Below are 20,917 nucleotides of genomic sequence, written 5' to 3'. Positions count from 1 at the left end.
GGCCCAGTTTGAAGCTAGAGTGAAGATACTGGCATCATATGAAACTAGAAAAACCTAAGGAATCCTTTGGTACCAACCATGTCATACTAGCTTGTCGCGAAGGATTTTGGTGAGGAAAAACTGGCATGGCCATTTTTAAAGGGGTAAATTAAGTACCTGTGAGGGTTTGTGGACAATATTTGTCATTGTTTTGTGTTGGTAATTGACTTCCAATAATAAACATATACCTACATTTGCATAAAGCAACCATATTTGCCCACTCCCATGTTGATAATAGACTTAAATACTTGACAAATCTCCCTTTAAGGTACAGGTACATTTTGAACAGATAAAAAATGTGTGATTAACTTTAAAACATCATGCAAATAATAGCGATTAAATATTTTAATCGACTGATAACCCTAATTTTAACGTTTTGTTCTACAATATGAAATACGTCAGTAAATATTATGTATACTTATTTTCTGCAATAATCCAAAATCCGATGGAACAATCCCACTGGCTCTTTGACCAGGGAACCAGGTGATGCTAATTTACTGGTTAAAATACGTCATCCCTGCAGCACACTATCGTGTGTAGAATTTTTTTTTAAATCATCACATATATAAGGTAAAGCATGGCACTGCTTTAAGTGCAATATGTCTGCGCAGGAGGAGCACAGACCCAAAATAATAACTCTTCTGATCTGCACGAATCATGAGGGTGTCATATTTTTCATTCAAACTGCAAATTTTGCCAAAAGTTGACAAGTTTGCAGCTACATCAGTGTTGTTCAGACAATTCAATAAAACCAGAATGTGATCTGTTAGTTTGGTGAGCAACATGCATTCTGTCCCACAGTTTTGATGACTTGGCCTTGTGTTCTCAACAGCCAGCATGGGAAAAAGTAAAAAATGCATCCATAAAACTAAAAGAGATGGAAAGACTTCAAAGCAATCTGACACAAATCCATCAGCACCATCCCAGACAGCAATGCACTGTGTCAGATAGGGGTAAACAAGCAATGTGGCAAGGTGTTCAGATTACTACGAGTTCAGTTGTGCGTCCTGCTTTGCTCACTTGTCACTGTGGCACCTGATTTCCTTCGCAATCTCAATGTAGTCTGTCCTTTATACAAATTCCAAGGTATTTTCACACCACAGCCTGCGCCTTTTTCTGAGGAGGGATAAAATATCTCTCTCTCAGATCTGTTTTGCTCAACAAACATGTTTTTGGTGAAGAGCATGAGTCAGATTTCGGCTGTTGTAATTTGTGAGATGTCCCGCCATCTGCTGTGTACAACTGTGTGTGTGTGAGTGTGTGTACGTCTGTGACTGACAAATGATCAGAGCAAACCAAGGCAGCGAGGAATAGAATATGATTCATTTGCTGTATGAGAAAAATAAAATTCAATACCGATAAAGCGAGTTCAGGACATTTTTTTTAAAAAGCGACTGCACAGGCAATTTATTGTTTATTGAGTATTTGTGTTTTGTAGAGAAGTTTTGTGGGGTTTCGCATACATGTACTGCACTGTCACTGTGTGTTCACAAATGTACCTGCTTTTGCAGTATACAGTTCAAGCAAGCATTGCTTACTGTCATGTTCCCATCTTTATTTTCTGAATACATCTAACGAAAGCTCCCTTCTGCCCCAGGACAGGCTTTTGGCGAAGGATGGTGAAGTTTCAGAAGGTTTAGAATAACACAATACGCGGGGAGGAAAATGGGCCATCTGCTCGTTTTTTAGGATTTATTCTAAAGCACGGCACAAGCATTCACATAAATATTCTACTCCTCTCGGCTAGACACTGATATATGGACAAACATTCAGGCTGCTTTGAAATAAAGTGAGGAAGAAGAAAACTTGAGTCCAACAACAGCTCTTCCTGGCTGGTTGCACACATGGCTTCTCTATATTACCAAGCTAACTCCACACTGTGTTCATAATGAATGCATTATAACCTTAATGTAGTGTAGACTCTTTGTCACAATATGCATCACTGCATTATGCTGAGAGGTGTTCCTAATATTCTGTCCCCCTCGTGTATGTAAAATGTTGTTGAGGTCTCAAAAGTTATCTTATGCCGGGTACACGCTACACAAGAATCAAGCCGATTTTGGGCCCGTTTCCCCACTTCCAACAATCAGCAGCAAAGCCCCAATTTTAATGGTTCTAAAGATTATCTTTCCAGATATCCCTGTGGTGTGAGATATGTTGAGAGTGTTTTTTACATTTCCGATCGGCTCAGAAGTCCATTATGTCCGCACCGATTACAAATCGTAAATATTGGGCATGTTTACGGAGTCAAGTAGGAAAAAAGGATAGCCAATTGAGAACCAAGCTGACTGAAGCGGAAGGACAATGAGCTAAAGCGAAACGCAAAGCATAAAGTAGTAGTAAGATGTACCTCAGAAATGGAGGACAAACTTATTAATCTGTGGCGGCAACAACGCAAGTGTTTATTTAACATGTCTCCATGACTTCATCCATCCATCCCTCGTGTATTTTCCGTACAAAGTAGTGCAAAAACTAACATCATGTTTGTTTACACTAAAGTCACTAAAGTCACGTTTGATCGTGAGAGGTTTTTCCACTTAAAAAAGTAGACTCTCGTTGTTCATGAATGGAAACGGTGTGCTGTTTTGGCCAAATCGTTGCTCACCAGGCACTATAAGAATAAAACTGTTGAATTTATCATAACATGTCGATAAGTGTGGCGTCTCTCACATTTTCAACATCTGTTAAGATTTGAAAAATCTTTCAGTGTGGACCAGCCTTTAGAGTTCTGTGACTAGTACACTAAAAACTAGAACTTAAATGAACATTTCACAGCAATTGGTTTCGGTGCTGGAAAGCAGCATTCTCACTGTTCAGTTCATCACTAGACTGCAGATACTTTTCCTGCTGGGTTTGGCAAGGAATCCTCGCCAAATCGTAATTAAAAAAAATAGAATTACTGCCTCGCTGTTGCATGCTTCTGCCAATCAGTCAAGTTGCAGTTTACATCCATGTCTGTCCAAAATGTCATCCCTTCATCCTGTTAGACATTTGTGTAAAATTCTTGAGGTATGGCCAAAAACATGTTTTGTGAGGTCACAGTGATCTTGACCTTTGACCACCAAAATCGAATCAGTTCATCCTTGAGTCCAAGTGGACGTTTGTGCCAAATTTGAAAATAATTCCTGAAATATCTTTGTGTAGGAAAATGAATGAATATTCATATATCTCACTTCATTAGGGACGAGACTCAAAAAACCCTAAAAACCTTTAAAATGCGAATGATTTATAGGCACTGACTTCGTACATACTATACAATTTAGCAAAAGATTAAAGATGAAACTAAGATAGTATGATATTAAACTGCATGCAGCGTCCATGCACACATCTTACAACAACAAGAGCAACTAAAATATGCACATAAAATTAAAACATCTTGATTAAGGCCATGATATCGTTGCTCATGTGAATTCTTGCTTGGAAACACTTTGTAATGGAATAAGCACACAGATGGGCGGCCCAGATGCTCAGTGGTTAGCACTGCAGGCTTGTGTGGAATGTCCATATCCCTCCCTTATTTAAGTGGGTTGACTCCAGGTGCTGCAGCTATCCCCCACAGTCTAAACCCATATAATACTGTGGGTTAGGCTGATTGGAGACTCCAAATTGGCTGTCATAATTGTTGTGAATATGTGAGAGAAAACAGACATAAATTGGCCAAAACAATAAACTAAGTGCTGACAAACCATACAACCTTATATATAGAAACACACAATTCTCTTATTAGCTCTCTGGGTTCACACATCTTTTCCTGAATTAGTAGCTTCAAAGCTGTTGCCCGCTCTGCCCCCTCTAACCTGATACTGGTGTTGAATTTTGCACAGCTGTGATGGAGTATGTAAGCAAGTCGCTGCTAGAGTTGCAAACTTTTTAATGCACAGTTCTTGCTGCAGTGACTGCTTTCAGTGACTTTCATTTTGTTTCCTCAAAACTCTCTTTTCATCTAATTTTAACCAAAATTGCAATGACAAGACTTGAACTTTGAATTCTGGCATGAAAAAGTGAGTGAGACCTGAGGCCTATACTACGAAGCGAGTTCGACATACCCAGGGTATCTTCTCGTTATCTGGTTTAACTAACCCTAACAAACGCGATGCCGCTAAACGGTCCAACGACGGCGGTTATCAACTCAGTAGGTCAATCCAGGGAATTTCTCTATCTGGCTATGAACGCGTTCACATGAAAGGGGCGATGTTTGCAGCATCTGACCAATCACAAACATGGACAAGTCTACTGGCAGCAGAGCGGCACATTTTACAAAGGAAGAGCAGACTATAATATTAGACAAATACGAAGAAGTTAAACACATAATCAGACTAAAAGTAACACAGTTGAAGCTGCAAAATGCAGGAAGAACAGCTGGCAAAAGAAAAAAATGCAGATGTGTGAATGCTTAAATTAACAGGCTTATAAATGGAATTAATGGAACACTCAAAAGTCAGATAAAGTTGTTCAGATGGTGCAGTATATAGGATATATATATATATATATATATATATATATATATATATATATATATATAGGGCCTATAGATTGCACTTCATTGGGCCCTTAGGTAACAATGTGGCGTGTATGACTATTTCAGCCTTCTTTCACCTGCGTTCCAGACTCCGGCGGTGTGAAACGGACTTGGGAGCAAGTAAAAAAATAAATATAAAAACATAATTCAAAACAGTAAGCACCCTCAGCATAAAGCCTTCTGTTATTTCCTGCATTTGTCGGTTTAAAATGTGTTGCTTTTAGCCTGGATTTTGGATTCTGGATTCTTTATATTTGTGTAATATTATCATAAGATCCACGCACCGAGCTCTAATTGGTCAGTAGGCGATGCTTTTCTACGAGTTGATCTCTTGTCTGGAACATAACCTGCCCTGGAGCAGGTTAGGTATTCAGCAAAAGTTACCATGGTGATCTACTCCGGTAAGAAGTGAACCGCCGTTATAGGACGGAAAACCCAGAGTTAACCCTGAAGTTACCTCGCTCACTCCTCAGAGAAGGTGAGGCTTGTTTACGTGGAGGCTGAGAGCACCAGGACAAACATTTAACATCCTGTCACTGCTGTTTCAATGACATGTTTTATCATCAGAATGCAAGGGTGGCAACAATGAAGGAGTGGTAACAATGGCATCTGTAGCGAGCTCACCACATGCTGCCATTTCCTGTAAGCCAGCTCATTTGTCACCTAATGTAGGGTCTTCTTGATACTGTTTGTTTTTTTATTGCCCATTAAACAATATTATTACCTTAGGTTCTGCTTGTGTCAGCTCTTCTGTAAAATACTGCTGATGACATGAGGCAGAGAGACAACTGCTAACGGATGTAAAGCAATTACTTCAGTCCACCAGGTGTTAACTGAGCTGTGTGTGTGTGTGTTTATGTGTATGTGTGTTTAGAATGTGTGTTGTGTGTGTTTATAGTTTTACTTAATCAATTGTAATTATTCATTGCAGTGACAACTGCAGTAAACAAGAGAGAGGAGTTACAACGCTACGCTAGCCAATTACCAGCTAACAAACAACTAGCTTGCCATCTGAAAACAAAGCACATTAGTGAAGGCTGTGGGGTCATGTTGTTCATGTATTGAGACTAATCACATCTTCTGCACTCTCACTTTCTAATTTACCAGAGGTAACCAGAGAAGTCCTTCAAAAAAAATATTTTTTAAATGGGTTTTTTTCTGATATTTTGTTGTGCATTTTTTGTTTCTCTGCCATGCGCAGCCAGAACTGCAGCATCCACACCTCGCAGGTGCACGCAGTGTCAAAGGAAACATTTTTAAAGCACTTCTGAAATTTGAAAAAAAGTAGTAAAAGTACTGTTACCCAGACATAATCCCCTTAATTGTCAGGCTCAGACAGACGGATGTTGCGTCCGAAATTCCATAGTAACATGCTATTTAGTACGCTGAAACAGTATGTGAGATATTTGAGTATGTCCGAAACCTTAGTATGAAACCAATCGTACGCAAATTGCATACTATTTCCGGTGAAATATTACAGTATGCAACGCTACACTACAGCGGAATAAATATCCCACAAAGCAATGCGGTAGTGACAACAACATTCAAAACAGACGTTGACGGACAGCTCTTTAACGTCAATAACGCTTCAATTCAACTGCAAGTGTAAGCTTTCACATCCACACTGGTCATCGGTGGTAGAGGGGGTCAAATAGGCAGAATCATGATCACTTACACATCCACACTAGAGGGGATTATGAAAATTACACAAGGTAGTACTTTTGTCTGTATGGGGATTATTGTAGGAAGGAAGTCTTCTGGGAATCATTTAAATGTATTTAAATACATTTACAAAAAAATTAATTTCAGGTTGCGCAAGGTGTGTACAGGTGTTTCTATGCCAGCGCACAGCAAAGAAAAGTCAGAAATCCACAATATAGAAATAAGATTCATTCCTATAGATAAAAAAAAAGTTTTCCAGATTGAATTAAATAATTGAATAAACAGATGACACACAGACCAACCTAGAAATAGAGAATTAGCTATTATTTCTTACTCAAAAGGATCAATTGATTATCAAAATAGTCTGTGGACTGACTAATCCATTAGTCAACTAATTGTTGCAGCTCATCAATGCTAATTTTGCTAGGCCCTAATCATGTGGTTCTTGTGGTAAAGGAAGCTTGCAGTATTCAATCCAGTATGAACTTCCAAACATTAGATGTTGATGCTTGACTAACATCTTAAAACTGAAGATCTCATTTAGAAAGTGACCGAGCCAAGTTCATCTGCACTAATAACACGTAGCACAGACAGATGCAGACAAGGCCTCTGACAGTTCATTAAGATGTCCATTCAGACTACAGCGAACCCCAGCAACCTTTCAACGACTCATGGATTAAATCTCATCAGGTACAGATTAATTTACTTTGTGACATTTTGATTAACGTAAAATTAAATGATATGCCTTACACACCCGAGGGATGTCTTGTAAAAAAAAATACGAGTACTCTGACAGAGTAGGAAATCAAGTACAGATTTCTTCCTAGGAAGACCACAAGGAACCTTTCTGCTAAGAACCAGTCTGTCTGTCATGTATATTGGAAAAAAATATATATTTATTCCCCACATTAGCAATTCAGATTTTAACAAAATAACAAATTTGCAATTTGGTATTTCAGTTCTACCGTCCACTGTACGCGCCTTTCATCTTCCCACTATTTTGCTAAAACGGAACTAGGTAGTGTCTAAATAGCATTCTTTGCTCATGCTGGATCTTGCCTGAATCATTTTTAAATTTAAATTAATTTTTGGCTGCTTACATTGTCAAAACTGATACTGACTATTGTGGTTTTAATGGAAGTAAATGAAACTCCAGGACTGTTCACAGACTGCTTTGGTGTTACAGATGTCTAACTGCAAAAAGCTGTAGCGGGATAATCAGTGTGTCTCAACAAATCAGGCAAACATAGAGCTGGCAGTTAAGACAGATATTCTGCTGAGTCAGAGCTCTGTTTGTGTGTCTGTACTGATTGAGCACCTGCCATACAGAGCTACTCCATCCATTGGTCTATTGGCAATACCAAAGCAAACAGATGGCAATGACTAGTACTATTCAACACTGTTGGCCCAACTAACACAAACAGAAAACCCCCTGTGTTTGTGGAGCCTGTGGATTTAATGTTGAGGCTGCACTACTGCAGTGGATATATACATTACATTAAACATGATTATTGACTGCATGATAGTTGGAAAAATATCATTATTCATACCACGTGCCTTGAACAGATTTTGCAATAACTAAATAGAGAGAATACTGTCTTCAGATACAGTTTACCATGTATATCAATTTATACATTCTATGGCGTTTAATTAGTCTCAAAACCAACGCACATAAAAACTAGGTGTGTGAATGTGATATGAGCGCACAGAACAGTATCCAACAGTCACTCACTCATCAAGTTGACTTTTGAGACTTTGGAGACGGGGATGGAATAGACAGTGGCTGATGTCTCCGCTCCTTTATTTGGTCACTTTCAACACCCACAATCTCAACCCTGATCTATGTTTCTCTTGTGATACACACTATGGATCGACCTATTATCAGCCTTGCCGATTATCACGTACGATATTTAGCATTTTTATGATTATCAGAATCATTCTTTTTTTAAACTAATAAATTCATTTCAAAATGCGCTACTTTGGCTCTGATGCAGTCTCCTCTCTCTGTCAGTGCTCTCCACTGTGTAGTCTGGCTTAATGTCCCGCCCACAGTGCTATCTGATTGGTTACACGTCATGAGCAACAGCCAATCAACACTGAAGGCTATTGTGCTACAGACAAAGACTGTTTTGACACCAAGATTTGAATTTTTACTGCAAATGTGTATCGGTTCAAAATTCCCTCCTTGATTACTAATTATCGGTATCGGTCCTAAAAAAAACATATCGGTCGATCCCTAATACACGTACCACCATTCAAAAGTTTTCAATCATGAAAATGAAAATTTTGTTTTATTTATTTATTTAATTTTTTGGGCTTTTACCTTTATTTGATAGTGACAATTATGAATGGGAGAGAGAGAGAGAGAGAGAGAGAGAGAAGGGGTGGCATGCAGCAAAGGGTAAATGTATGTATATACACAATGCAGGTGTGTGAATCAGCTTCACTGTTCTCTGAAAATGTAAGAGCCTAACAGTGGACATACGTATATAATTCTGACAATGCTTGGTAGTCGACTCAGAAAATAAAAACAATTCAAACATTTAATTTTCATGATTGAAAACTTAGATCAGGGCGGAGATTATGAATGTTGAAAGTGACCGATCAAAGGAGCGGAGACACCAGCCCCTGTCTATTCCATCTCCGCCTCCAAAGTCTCAAAAGTCAACTTGACGAGTGAGTGAGAGTTAAGCAGTTGCAACCGCGTAGGGAGGGTTGCGCTCATCACGCTCATCACAGCCCCTGCGCTTGCGGACCACATTTGAGCACGCGGAGCAAAAATGCTCCCTCGCGAGGATGCTTTTCCTCTCGCGGATACTGTTCTGTGCACTAGTATGACGTGCATGTGCCTGGCTTTTATGTGCGTGGGTTATGAGACTAATTAAACGCCATTTCACACTGTGTGTTAAATTGACTGAGGCAGTATAAATATATGAATATTATATGGGCATTCAATAGTGTAAAGACAGTAAAATACATTCAATATAGTTTGTCAGTTTATGCTCACAAATTAAAATACTTGTGGTTTTGTTTTTACTTCATCACAATGTCATCACATTCAAATCCATAAAGGCTGCAAGCAGTATTTCCTTCCATCTACTAAGTCAAAGCACCAAATGCTCCTCCAGTGGAGAAGCATCATGCAGCCTGCTCTCTGCCACTACTCCATCTGCTACTTTACTATGCTCACTGTCTCTAAGAGGAAGTCTTATAAACACAATTCACATGCTGTTGCATAAGAAGCTTTCAATAACGTACACAATGGTGAAAACCACTTCAACTGTTTCCTCCCACATGCAGGTGAGGTAAACTGGAAACCCTAAACTCCCCATAATGTGCATATGCATATATACGTACTGTGCCATGTACCATGAAGTAGCAGCAAGCAAAACTGTGTGGGTCGGAGAGGCAGTGAAGCAACATCAATATTTTACAACCTCGTTCGACTGCCAACTCAAGACACATAGTGCATTGTATGACACGACCACACGGGAACATATAAGGACTATACTGAAGGGGAAAACACTCTCTCTGAACACACACGCTTATAGTATGTGACAGTCACAGCTCACTGTATCTCAAACTCAAGCTTTACAATATGGGTAAAATGGGTTCAAATTTACTCCAACCAATTACATGTGAGATCAAATTTATTCAGACTTGACTTGAATAGCGACAGCTCTAGTATCCTCCATTAAAAATGAATGCCTTAACCAATCGCCACGATTGTCTGTGTGTATTTTGATGGAGATCTATAACCATATCTGCCTGTCACATTATATGCAGTCTCTCAATATGTAAAATGTAAAATCAGCGAATCAGAAGAATAAATCTAATTCATGTATAGCGAAGACGTTCACATTTATTAATCTGTTAAATTCTCATGATTTATTCACATATATACAGTATCTCCAGTAGCTAAAAATCAAAGCTCACCAAGCGTATACAGTTTGATTTAAATGTGTTCCTTTGGGGTCACTATCTCTTAATTTGTATCTCGTCTGGTGGTCTTGAAGGCAGAATCAAAATCAAGACTCCTCTCCCAGTGAGTGCATGTAAACGTGGATTAACTTCGCTGCCATGAAAGTATTAACAAATGAGGTTAATACATGATAAGCATTCAGGGAGCAGAGAAATAAGGTCAAACCAAGCGCTAAAACAGACAGGGTTTAGTATTATAGTAGTAGTACACTAATGTTTATTTACATGTAGGAACAACTCAAAATGTATGCAACAATGCATAAGAGAATAAAGAGTGATACGGTTAAAACATTTTCTGTAATCCAGCCTATTTCATAAGATTCACAGAAAGCCGTTTTAAGGTTTAATGTGTGCCTTGGAAACATTTTGTTGCTAAGGAAAGCAGCTTCGGATTAGAATAGTTCTTAACAAAACCATGGACAAATGTTTAAAACATTTCAGAAATTCTGAGCACAACTAGATAGTCCTTGAGAATGAGACCTGGTTAATATTTTCCTTTTAACACTCAAATGGAAAATCATAGATTTTAATGTATTGTTAGATCCCTTAGACACAGATGTGAGCAGAATTTGCGATGGCAAGAGATGGACTCCCACTTAAGTTATGTTTTATGTGAAGCTGATGCTTTGTCTCTCTACAATATGAGGGTAAAAAGCTCTTCAAAATGGTACAGTGTGGGTTTTAAGAGAGAAAACTATTTTTCTCTGAATATTCTTAGCCCTGGAATTTTGCAAATACATGCATATTTGTCACAGATAAAAATATTCAAAAGTTTAAACTCTGCTTGCACTGCATAAAATGGGCATCAGAGCTGCTTTACCATATGACACTAACTTTGTGACTACAATCCCTGTCATTTGTCATTATGGAAAGTTAATATGCCGACACTGCATTGACCCAGATTCAGAGCGGAGTTAAGCACATACACACACTTGCGTGGAGCGTCGAAAGCAGTCTCTAAAAGCAGAAGTCAAGGCTCAACCTGTCATATCGCTGCTCTCCAGAGCCATGCTCTCGGAGCGGCCAAAATAGGCTGATCAAAGTAGAGCACAACCTGTGAAATTCTCAAAAGCACTCTTGTTCTCTTAGGAATTCAAAAAACCTTCTTTAAAAACATAATGCACACACTGCAAAGTTGAATAAATGCTGGTAAACCTTCTTCTGAGAACACCTGCACCTGATTGGCTGGAATGTGTCCATAAAAATCCGGAATCAGGACACCTCAAAAAAGTCTCAAATACATTGCTATTCCTGTAAGCCAGTGTCTGTCGAATCGTGTGTTTTACCCTGTCTTTTAAAAACCTGGTCCTGTCTTCCTTCATCCTATAGGTACAGCCCATCCTAGTAGAAAGGTTGCTGTTCATTTCTTACTGTAAATGCTAGGCCTGAGTTGAGTAGCCAATGGCAGTAATTCTCAACCTTTTTCGTGTCAAGGACCCCTAAATTGATACACATTAGGTCACAGACCCCCATTTGATAACGTTTCGCATCAGGGACCTCCATCGAAAAAGATGTTGGTTGATATGATTAAGACCAGAATTCTATAGTTGTTAACTACAGTTGAGGAGATGATCGTGGAGGAAGTGAAACCTATGATCAGAGTAGTCACTCACTCTTACTAACTGAATTAAATAGTGAAAATAAACGATTCTCCATTTTTCTAGGGACCCCCTGGAACTCCCTCAAGAACCCCTGGGTGTTCCTGGATCCCTGGTTGAGTGACATATAGTAACTGGGCTCTGTGTCTGGAAGCTAGGTCAGTACTTGAGAACATAGATGGGAAAAATATGTAAATGTATTAAATATAAAATCAAGTTTCGAATTTTTAGACTATATGATGATTAAACATCATCTCCATCAAAAAGAAATTTGATATTGGTAGCCTTTTATCAGCACTAGCAGTTTATTCTATAGTTCTTGTATAGTTTCTACTCTTATACTAGTTGTATACAGTATACCTCTTATTTTATTTATTCTTAATTCTTATTTTTACTTCTCTATTTATCTGTATTTATTTCTGTCTTCATGGCGCTACAACACTTGAACGAATTTCCCCTCTGGGGATCGATAAAGGCTTATCTTATCTTATCTTATCTTATCTTATTATAAAGGCTTCACCATTACTGTCAAGTGTAGGAAGTTAACACAAGAGGACACTACAGTACAGCATTAAGTGTAAGTTACACTCCCACAGAGCAGCCGTAAAACAGGCTTTTAAAAATAAGCAGCACCAGTATAAAACAGTTAACACAATTCCCTACATACAGTACATGAGGATACTATATCCCCTTTGGTCATGCTCGTGTGAAAAATGCAATATGTTTCTCACACCACCAATATCAGTCTTTAAAATCCAATAGTATGTGGGAGAAAAAAATGATATCCATACCAACTATGTGCCTTATCCTTAGAAGTAGATGCCTTAAACATGTCGGCATCTTGCTCGTCTCGCATACACAATATGTCCCACATTCATATGTAACTTTTTCAAACTGAGGACAAAACAATATCCTACTTATTGGACTACAGTAAGGCTGCACGGTTATGGCCAAAATGATAATCACAATTATTTTGATCATAATTGAGATCACGATTATTTATCACGATTATTCATTGATTTTAGCGACAACATATCTTTATGCACTTTCACATTTAAATAAACAGACCTGGCTTTCACTTCCATGCTGTGCCACATCCCTGCTAAAATACAAATTAGGGCTGCATGATGTTCGAAAAAGCAGACATTGCAATATTTTGTTTTCAGCTATCATATATAAAACTACAGGAATGTTCACCCTAAATTGTGTAGGTTACATTCAGGAAAGTTTTTCCCAGGCTGCTGCTGTATAGGGTGCACGCAGCGGCATGACAACTCCACAAGACTGAAGCCAAAACATCTCGATCGCCGGCTGTTAGTTTACGAAGCTCTCGATTTGATATCCAGCAGACTTTCCTATAAGCAGAGCATGCATTTCAAACGTTAATATTGCAGGCAATTATGTTCATTTAATTGTGAGATGCCAATATCGTGATCTTGATTATTATTTGATTAATTGTGCAGCCCTAGACCACAGGCGTAATTATTGAATGTGCTATGTTGTCACCAAAGGATATCAAGACATTCAGTTATGCTGTAGCCTCAACGAGTTGTGGATTAATTATATTGGTAATTCTGAATATTTTCCTAACCTTACCTGTTCTTTGCTACCAGGCTGCCCTTTGACCCTGCTAAAATACTCAGTTACGTCCATATTGCTGGTGTTTTTAATGAACTACACCTCTTCTGCACATTTGTACATAGCACATTCAGCAGTTCAACAAATTGTACAAACCATTATTAGATATTTGTGTTTTTATTATTTAGCAGTTGTTATTATAATCTATTCATGTATTTTTTTCTTTGTATAAGTGAACATAGTTGTGAGTGTGATAGGCTACCTATACAAAAATAAGGTTCAGACACAAACTAAGTCTAAATGCCAAAAAATGAGAAACTCAAAGCAGAAGATGAGTGTATACCTGGTGGAGTGTACTGGTTGGATGTTGCAGTCAAAGCATACTGTATGGTAAACAACCCCAAACTAATTCCCAAGATGAACGCTTCCCTTTGGAGGGCTATTAAAGGCAAATCCCTCTTTTACCGCAACTATACAGCAATGTATCTGTGTCAACACAAAATGGCTAAAGCAGAGGAGACGACTGCTTTCCACTGCAATCACATTTTTGTGCCAAACTGATCGGAATTAAAACAATTGTTTTAATTACTTAAGCATGACAAGATTCACAACCTTGCAAGAATCTTATCAAAAGCTCTCACACTTATTTATTTTACAGAGATCAGGAGAAGGAGCATGGTTTTAAAGGTACCTTGAATTTTAAACTACTAGTAGCACTATGGAGCAATGTTTTTGTGAGTAGCTCCCCGTTTTGTTTGTATTGTGGATGCACAGGTGGATTCTACTGATCGACACTGGCAGGACAAACATATGCACCAAAAAAAGGAAAAGAAGAAGACTGCTAGCAAGGACGCATAGGGGTAAACAATGCAGGATTAAAAATATTTCAAGAATAAGCTTTGCAAATGTTTTATGAGGAAGGACCTTGAGGATACACAGTGCGTTTTAGTGAGAAACACTAAATATAAATTGTGTTTGTTCACAAGAAGACTCCCCTGGGCACCTTTAATCATGTAAAATGTACATTTTTGTTATCTATCCAAAATCCATCACTTATAGTGATATCCATCCTGCAAAAACAACCCCATCTAATTGAGTTTTACTAATTAATCAATGTTAATTTCCTGCCTTGTCGGCAAGCTTTTGTTTTCCTCATCATTCAAAGTACTCCTTTTCAAACACCAATTTAACATCTGTTTGTTAAATACTATTGATACAACTTGAATTTAAAAACTTTACATTCTGACCTCTGGCAGCCGCAACCTTTTTTTTTTGCACTTTGTTAAGTCAAAGAGCTTTTAAATAGCCATTCCACAGAAATGTGACAAGATGACAATGCATTTTCCATATGTCTGAATGGGACAATGAGTCATCTGACCTTTGCAACACTGATGCCAATGCAGGGGTCGATGCTCCGCTTTGATTTGAAAGAGGGAACACAGGCTTCTTTAATGTCTATAGGATTACCATTTGTTACACTAGGATCATTATAGGATATAGTATTGACAATTATAAAACTCTAAACCATAATTGGATTATATGATTTTAGATGTAGAGTGCAGGTTGTTGAATTGACAATCCATAAAGTGAAAACTTAATCTGAATCTCATTTAAAGCGCCTTTAAGGAATTGATCAACTCTGTTCAGCAAATACTGTAAATCTTAAATCTCACACAGAATGTGTAAGGAACTATATCCCAAGGATTGGATCTTGTTACTGGGTATTGTCATGGGATTAACCCATGAGAGTTAAATCATAGGTTAACCACACTAATGTCATGGGATTAACCCATGAAAGTGGTCTAATATAAATGGGTCAAACAAAGGTTGAATACAGATTTATAATCCCACATCAGACATGGGTTTTGTGTGAGAGCAGTATACAGTTAAAAAGAACGTACACAATTGTAGCACTCCTAAAAAATTCTAGTCATTTCTGCGTGTCCAAAATGATATATTAAATAACTGTAAGTGCATGAATTTGAATGTCAGATGAAACGAAAATACTCATGACATTTATGAGTGTTATAAATGTGACCGTTCCCATTCATTAGGCTTACAGAATGTAAAGTGCTCTGAAACAAATTTGTGATTTTGGGAAAAAAAAAAAAAACTGACTTGATTTAAACCCTACTGCTGTGTTGTGTGCCTTTTGGGGTGGGAGCTTCAAATCACTGCAAAAGTGAAACGTCTGATCATTTTTACAAGTTAGTTAGAAATGTCACCCTGAATTTATGATGTCTTGTCAAAAACTGTGTCCTGCAATGGCTTCTTTTTTTCCAAAGGAGTACAGAAGCCATATTTACCAAGTGAGAAAGTAAGAAGTAGAAGCAAATGAGAGACTGCATTCCTTAAATTTCTAAATGGATGATCAACATGTCAGCATGACTGGCCGTACTAGGGTATTGTTTTCTGTGCTCGTGCCCTGAATAGCACAGCCACGCTTCTTGTAGCAGTGGACATCATGGGCTGTGTGTGGTGGCTGGTCAAGCCATGAGACACACAACACAGACAACACCAATAGTGGGCAATTTCAGCTCAAGACGGAACTAAACTGGTTCATCTTCTTTCACACATTTTTCCTGAGAAAAATATTTATATATAAAATAATAATATAAAAATAAAGACCTTTAAGAACTATTGCCATCGCAGCCCACATCTATGGTATATTTTAGCAATTAAAATGTGGTGTTGTGCATATTGAGACAGCTGTTTCTCAGTTTAAAAAACAAAACAAAAAACAATTTCCTCAAAAATAGTGACTCCCATGGATGAGATCGAGGAAGATTTACATGTTGTTGTGAGTTGACTTTTTGCAATTCCTGTCAGCATATTTCTTCAGTTGACATAACTCCACATATGTCAGTCACTACTAATTGGTTAAAATAAAACAAGATAACACCCCTCCCAAAGAGGAAACAGCTAACATGAGCACTAAACCAAGTTAATGTGTAAAAGTAAAAGTTCACAGTATATACTATACAGTGGAAACCAAAAAGCTTGGGACAGAATCATTCCTATACAAATGCTGTTTAAAAAATAGTGATCGTACTAATCAAGTGGTCCGCTTACATGGTTCATTTTGGGTCTTTTCATACATGACAACATATGGAGCAAGCCAGTAAATAGCGAAGTGGTCTGTTTCATTACTTTCTATTCATGTAATAAATATACAAAATGTCAATTAGATGATAATCTGCATGAGACATGATGCATAACAACAAAAATTTGGTTATAATAATCATCCACTTATAGTGATCAATTTGACCCAGACAGACATGATCGTTATAAGCGGTTTCCACTGTACTATCAAAATGAAAACTAGCCTCTCTATTTTGTATTTGTAGCAAATTATTTCATGTCCATCATCTACATTGTCTTGATCGTTATCTTTTCAGTAAAACAATTCTTAGTTACCAAGTTCACTCTAATGCATTATATGGAATTTAATGTCTTGTTTAGAAATTGACAGCAGAGGTCCTTTGCTCTTTTAACAGGATAAAATAGTGGGTTAATAATGTATGACTGTGAGTGACCGTAGGCGACGAAGAGAGACAGGGGAATAACAGGAAGCAAACTACACAAACATATGAGGATGATTTCTGAGAAAGTGGGGTAGACACTGAAAAATGTATGTGCTCATTGCACTGTCAGGCATTTTTCTGGGAAAATCTGTAAGCAGCCGGCACATTCTAAGCCTTTAACACCCCAGTTTTTGGTTTATTTATAGAACAGATCTATCTAATCTTGAGTTAAGAGATTCATTTCAAATTGCATGAAAATGTATGTGTTTAACTTATGAAATAAAAAAAAGAAATTGCCCTGAAAGTATATGTCCCCAGCCTCCCACTCCAAGTGTCTAGGCTAAGCCCCAGACGTCAAATCCTAGAATCGCCCCTGGTCAGCATATAGATTTTCTGTAAGAGGAGTGAAGAAAAGCAGTCACCCAACAATAGAAAAGTTAATGCACCAAGACAGAGCGCACACAGTGTGGGGGAGGAGCTGGGCCAATACTTGGGGCCCACACTGGTCCCAGATGTAGCCTATGGTGGGGGTGGATAGGGAGTGAATATGAGAGAGACTAGTAAGGTCTCAGAAGGATGGAACAACTGAGAGCATGAGACACTTGAATGGCCTCTAGCAAGACTCTCTGCACAGATTGTTTTTTGATAGAATCAAAACAATAAGTTGGCAGACATTCAGACGAAGCAGAGAGGGAACGGTCTAGTACCAGAAGTGTGTTAACATGACCTCTCATGGCGAGGGAAACATGGATTGTGCAAGTGAGAATAACACAGAATGTTTGCACACATATTATGCACAGTTCACCAAACTGTATTTTTGGTGCCCCGTACCCATTCATTGATGCCTACATGCTGCATCTACAAAATTCACCAGATGCCTGTTTCTATGGAAGTGAGTCTTATCTCCTCACTGCTGGCTGACAGAAATTAGTTTGTAAACTATGGCCTTGACCAGTTTCAATCCATGACTGGCACTGCACCTACACTTGTTCTCCTTATAATTTTATTTAAGTCTTAAAAGGTGAAACATAATTATATTTTGTAGTGAATTGGGATAAAGACAGGAACATATTTCACATTACATTCACAGAGAGAAATGCTGTTGCTTTTACAAAGGGAAACAAGTTAATGTAGATTTGAAATAACCACCAGGAAGCAGGATCAATTGCTTATATTATGTAGGAGTCCAGGGTTATCTCCACATATTCAAACTAGAGGTAGACCGATTAATCGGCGCCAATAGGACGTTTTACAAATGGGGTTGTCACAATAACCACAATATTGACAAGCCAACTGCATGAGATGGCATTGTTTTTTTATTATTATTTGCAATGGGAGTGACGCATTTTTACACTTTGCTACAAACGGCAGATGCATGACGAGGTGCTGAGCATTTATTCTGTGCTGAGCTCTGCGCGTTTGCTGTTTTTTTCTGGTCGTTGTGAGTTTAAAAATTGGTTAAAACTCCACAAAGACCAACCGCCACATCTTACATGTAGGCTATAAGTGCTGGACAACAACAACAATGGTAGGAGAAATTAATAAACATAGACCGGCACGTCCGTCCTTTCTCCCTATGCATGTTTCAGCCTTTTCTTCATCCAGAGCAAGTACCTTGTGTCAACATTTTGATATTCCATATCATAGCAACCAGACGCAACCAAAGCGCAGCTGCATCTTGTTGCTCTTCTTTGTTCTGCATTTAACGATAAATTAAAAAGCAACAATATACTTAACAATTGCCAAACAGTAAAGCTTATGTATACAGCACTAAAATCGGGATAAATAAAGTAATTTGCAAAAAAAAATTGCAATAATACCGCATATAGCACTGTTGAGCCAATCATTATCACAGCAGGGGGGATTTCTTCACCAAAACAGCCCTATTTACAAACTATCGTTATAGGCTACTGCAGAAGTAAAAAAGACTTTGCTTTTTGCTGCTCCAAACTATCGTTATTTTATCAACCTTTAAAAATGAATTATCGGTCGACCTCTAATCCAAGTTTTGCATAACATACAAACAAGATGTGTCATCGAAAATACAATGTACAGCTTAAAGATATTACCAAATTATCCTAATATTATGGGCAATTTGATGTTAACAAAAATATATAGTCAGCATTATGTCAATTTCCAATGATAAAGTCAACTCATGCACAGTCGAGGCAGCATGCCCTGAAGTGTATCCATGTCTTACCATGACTACCAGATTCAAAGTGACTTGGACATGCAGCTCCAACTTTACAAAGACAGCCTTTGAAGCTCACAGTTCAAGGCATCCTAGTCCGCATGTATAACATGAATTCTTAGAGTGAAATGTAGCCAGCTATAAAGGCAATGAAATGATCCACATCAGCTGGATAAAATCTGAGAATTAGTTGAGGTGGTTCTGCCTGTACTTGTGAGGAAAGGCTTTGTTGTCACTTCATACCCTCGGAACCGACGGGGCCACCGACCAACAAAAGAAAAAATACTATTAACAATTCAGCCTTGTCAAAATCAATAATTTTCCCCCAGAGACCGTGACATCTGTAGGAGGCTGGGGGAGAATCATTAAAACAGTAGTGAGAAATCTTGACAGCAGCTTGGCATCATGCTCCTGTTACAACATCTCAATGAGGAAAGGTGCTGTCTGCTCGCTGGGAAATTTGATTCTCTCAGTTCTTAGGAGATATGAACTCCTTTTTGCTCTCTCTCCATGAGTGTTTCCACTGATACGACTAAAACCTTATCACAGATAATTTCACCCCTTAATTAAACTTGTTATCAAAGAACAACTCTAATCGTGTAAAGAGAGCTGCTTAGTTTCCATGCTGAAAGATGTGAAACAACAACTTATCAGTGAGCACATCTACTGCATGTTCCCAGGGCTCTATGCTCCCAGGATCCTACTGCACATCTCCTTAACATAAAAAAAAACAATAATGTCCAAACCTTTAACATATTAACCAAAGACTACAATCTGATTGTACAACACCGGTAGTAACTCAATCCATCTTATGAGTCTAAAACCCTTGACCTGCAGTTAGCCCAAGCCTCATACCATACCATAGCCCATTTGACTCTTATTAACCAGTATCTGATACTTTAACCCTGGTAACAAAGAACCTGGGATATAGGGGGGACATGTCTGAGGATGGAGAGTTGGGAGATTTTGGAAAACAATTCTATGACAACAATATGCTCTCACTCTGCACTTAAATAGACCCGCTTATCTATCATTAAAAAGGTCACTTTTAAAACTGGGAATAGAGCAGCTAGCTTTTGAAACACTCCCTGCAGATGAATATTTAATGATAAAACTAAATGTAAGATATGCATAGAAAAGCAGAGAATACGGTTTTCAGGGCACATAAATACTATTTTACAGTTATATGAGAAATAAAATACATCTTGAAAAAGTTATAAAAGTGATATTTAATATGCAACGAATGTCACACTTGTTTGCTTTAAAAAGTGACTGATTAAAGAAACGGTGTTTGATGGATTTGACGAGCCACTGAGGCTCGTTGTGCTTAAACATTACCTACAACCCTTGATTTAGATTTTCCATATGAACAGCCTTAAAAAACAAATCAACCAAACCAACAGCTGGTCACGCTAGAATTTGGTAGGGACAGTAGGGACATGTCCCTACCAATTTCCAGTAACTACCGAATTGTCCCTAGAGATTTTTATTGAAATATAACCACTGTCATGTCAAATTGCGTTTTATTTTTCAATACAGGACGACGGCTACTATAGCCTATAGTTATTTTGACTTGCAAAAAGTTTGCACTGCTGTGAGGCGTCTTTCCTCTGACTGGTATCTGTGTCGCTGTCTCTGTGTCACTCTCGCTTATAGACCCCTTTGCTCTGTTGGGACCATCTCCAGACTCCAGGATGCTTTCCACTCAAAAGCTTGGGGAAAAGCAGCTGTGAGCTGCCCTTTATCGGCAGTGGTGAAGTTAACATTTGTGTGGACAATAAACCACACAATGGTGAGATTTATGCCTCATCAGAAGTGTTTTTGG

The 20,917-nt window shown here is 38.2% G+C and overlaps 1 protein-coding gene and 1 long non-coding RNA gene across 15 annotated transcripts in view; one reads left to right on the top strand and one right to left on the bottom strand.

The window, feature by feature from the left end:
* ctnna2 (catenin (cadherin-associated protein), alpha 2) overlaps positions 1-20,917 on the bottom strand; it is a 375,732-nt gene that overhangs the window by 347,481 nt on the left and 7,334 nt on the right. The window contains exon 1 of one of the 13 annotated variants that reach the window (XM_037765879.1): positions 11,128-11,327. The exons of 11 other annotated variants lie outside the window; for them this stretch is intronic. The gene's annotated coding sequence lies outside the window, so the exon portion shown is untranslated. Of the gene's footprint in view, positions 1-11,127; positions 11,328-20,917 lie in introns of those variants that run through there. One more of the 13 variants, XM_037765880.1, reaches the window with a different exon arrangement.
* On the top strand, positions 11,466-16,018 carry LOC119486006. 2 transcript variants are annotated; one of them, XR_005206418.1, is made up of 6 exons: positions 11,466-11,530; positions 11,866-11,957; positions 12,313-12,376; positions 14,036-14,064; positions 14,152-14,237; positions 15,663-16,018. It is a non-coding gene; the product is annotated as an uncharacterized LOC119486006 (long non-coding RNA). The 2 variants fall into 2 exon arrangements; XR_005206417.1 differs by lacking the exon at positions 14,036-14,064.

This window comes from Sebastes umbrosus, chromosome 3, assembly GCF_015220745.1.
Source record: "Sebastes umbrosus isolate fSebUmb1 chromosome 3, fSebUmb1.pri, whole genome shotgun sequence".
Taxonomy (NCBI): Eukaryota; Metazoa; Chordata; class Actinopteri; order Perciformes; family Sebastidae; genus Sebastes; species Sebastes umbrosus.
The sequence above is the reverse complement of the archived record's forward strand: the minus strand, read 5'-3'. Positions and strand labels throughout refer to the sequence as shown.